This window comes from Cynoglossus semilaevis, chromosome 19 (genome assembly GCF_000523025.1).
Source record: "Cynoglossus semilaevis isolate Cse_v1.0 chromosome 19, Cse_v1.0, whole genome shotgun sequence".
Lineage (NCBI taxonomy): Eukaryota > Metazoa > Chordata > Actinopteri > Pleuronectiformes > Cynoglossidae > Cynoglossus > Cynoglossus semilaevis.
Genome location: NC_024325.1, coordinates 15,350,032 through 15,352,953, shown reverse-complemented (window position 1 = coordinate 15,352,953; position 2,922 = coordinate 15,350,032). Strand labels below are relative to the sequence as shown.

General features: G+C 41.5%; 1 long non-coding RNA gene across 7 annotated transcripts in view; it reads right to left on the bottom strand.

Annotated features, from left to right (window-relative positions):
- Nucleotides 1-2,922, bottom strand: part of LOC103395523 (uncharacterized) — a 46,857-nt gene that overhangs the window by 31,032 nt on the left and 12,903 nt on the right. The window contains exon 2 of one of the 7 annotated variants that reach the window (XR_003052873.1): nt 2,112-2,265. The exons of the other annotated variants lie outside the window; for them this stretch is intronic. This is a non-coding gene — a long non-coding RNA (uncharacterized LOC103395523). The remainder of the gene's footprint in view (nt 1-2,111; nt 2,266-2,922) is intronic. 7 annotated transcript variants of the gene reach the window in all.

Sequence of the window (2,922 nt, the reverse complement as noted above, 5' to 3'; positions counted from 1 at the left end):
CGTGAGATCAAAGTCTAAGGAGGCAGCTCAGACAATCCTGTCTTTGAGGACTGTTTCATTACTTGTCAAACAGAACAGCTGTGCCCCCCCCACTGCCCCCCCCCACACAGCCCTCTCCTCCTAACTGTGTATGTGTGTATGTGTGTGTGTGTGTGTGGTCGTCCCAGGATCAAGTGGTGCCACTGCAGCTCAACAGAATTTGTTTTATGTGAGGTCAAGTCGACTGATCCCAGGTCTGATTCATTATTGGTCTGAGTTCATATCTGTGTGTGAGAGAGAGAGAGAGAGAGCGAGGGAGAGGGAGAGAGGGAAGGAGAGAGAGTCGAATTGGATGCAGAAACCCCCCCAAAAAAACGGTAACTGATTTAACCAACCCTAACTAACACATCTACACCGACCTGAGTGTTTGGAAAAAATGAAAAAAATAAAACAACTGTGTGTGTTTGTGTTTGTGTTTCTGTCTCTGCGGGGACCGGCTCCTCAGCAGATCACATTTCAGAACCTTCCAGAGGCATGTAAACATTTAAACTAGGAGAACCACACACACACACACACACACACTATATCCATGACATGTCATAATGCTGACAAAACGACAAAAATGAACAACAATGAACAACGTTCACTGGACGGATGAGAAATTAGAATCTATAAATGAATAAATAATAATAAATAAAAATCCAAAAATAGTTACATCCAGGGCAACTGGACGACGACTTCAAGAAAACTCCTCCGTCCAGTTGACCTTGATATATATATATATATATATCATTATATACAGATATATATATGTATAAATATATAAATTACCGTTAGCCCTGTGACCCAGCCCCAGATAAGCGGACAACGATGGATAGATAATTAAAAAAAAAAAAAAAAAAAAAAAAAATAATAAAAAAAAAAAAAAAAAAAAAACACATAAAAATCAGTTTCTTCCCAGATTAAACAGATGAAATAATTTACGTTATTGTTGTTGATGTAAAAAACGTGTAAACGTCAATAGAAAAAGCGTTTGTCAGCTCTGGGTCGTGACATGAGAGGCTACCAAAGACGTATAAATAAATAATGAACTTTGGAGTTAGCTGCTAACGTTAGCGCTGCGCCTGTGTTGGCGTGAGGTCGAGGCCGTCATCACTTCCCAGCACTGATTTACATCTTATTTTTTTAAAAGCCCTAACGAGGCAGTTTGCAGCTTTCATGTTAATGAAAGATGAATATTTACATCACGGAACCGAAGTCAAACCCTGCACCGTGACCTCCACGACTTTATCCAAACAAACGCCGTGTTGTGCAGATATGAAAACAATCACTTCACGTTAGGAAAAGTTCACTTCTCTGCCCCCGTAGCCTGGAGCGAGAACCTGAAACTACAGACAGGAAGCAGCGTTTAGTGTTTCTCTGACTTCCTGCTGGAGAAGTCACGGCTCAGTTGTGTCTCGTGTTCCGCTGCACAGCAACAAACACCGTCTTGTTTGTTTTTGCACATGTTAAATAAACCTGGAGGCAACATCCACTAGCCGTTGGACAGTCGGATAAAAATACACCTAGACTATATGCTATCAGTATTTTTTTATAACTAAACGGTGTTGTTTCCATGGTAACGGTTGGTAATTTATTTGGGCTAAAGATGAACTTTTTATGATACTGTAGTCTTTTTATCTTAGTTTATCTAACTAATTTTTTTTTTTTGGCTAGCGTTAGCTATGCTAGCTTTGTCTATGCTAATGTTTATTGATGTATTCAAGATGAAATGTTAATTTTATCTTGAATACATCAATAAAACTTTGATTATTTAATTTTTAATTTTATTTCCTAGCCTAAAATGTTTGTCGAACATTTCGTTACGTTTCCCTTTTTTTAAAAAAATAAATATTATTATTATTTCTTTGTTACATTTCATAAGAACAGGCTGTCCTACTATTTTATTTTAGATAAGAAACTAAGTGCAGCCATATAATTTTGAAGGGAAAACTTTGTGTTTTTATCCATCATTTTCATCCTCAACCTCAGTGATCTTCGTACTTCATAAAAAAACTTTCTGCCTCTCAGTTGGTCGTCCCATCTCCATCACTCTCTCTCATCCTCTCTCATCCTCTCTCTCTCTCTCTTACTGTGAGTTCACAGCCAGGAGCTCCAGTCCATCCATCACAGCTGCTCTGGCAGCTTGACCACTCATCAGGGCTGATCTCAGACCAGCGAGGGTAAAGCAGGTGTTTGGCTCAACGTCATCTTCGAGATCGAACTTCAGTCTGTTCATAAAGTGGACTAAAAAAAAAAAAAAAAAAAAAATTTATATTGATAAGGACCAGAGGACACTGAGGTACAACAGGGACTTGAACTGAAAATGCTCCCCTCCCCTCCCCTCTCCTCCCCTGTCCTCCCCCCCTCTGTATCCTTTTCTCCCCTGGTGTCTGCAGCAGTGTACAAACACACACACACCCACACACACTGGTAATGAAGTAGGTAATGTACACCAGCTCTCTCTCAAATACAACACAATTACCACAGATTACACAGCAATGGTTTCCACATGGTTGAGAGAAAGTTGGATTACCACCCTCACTCTGTGTGTGTGTGTGTGTGTGTGTGTGTGTGTGTGTGGTAGGTGCTTTCCTTTGGCCCAACATCAACATCCCTGCCTGGGCTCCAGTGCACACACTGACAGTGACACAGAGTGGAGAGAAACACTGGGTAAAAGGGTGAGGGAGCGGAGGGGCGGGGCTAGGGGGGGAGACGGGAGAGGAAAGGTAGCACGTTGTGTTTTCCCGGGACAATCACAGAATCCGACTGTTTATATACAATAATTATGAGGTTTAAGAATGTAACAAAGCTCAGATCCTGGTTGAATGAAATGCTGCGGTTTATGCCAACTCAGCAAAGAGAGGGGGCGGGGCCAGGGCCAGGGCCGGGGCCCGGGACGGG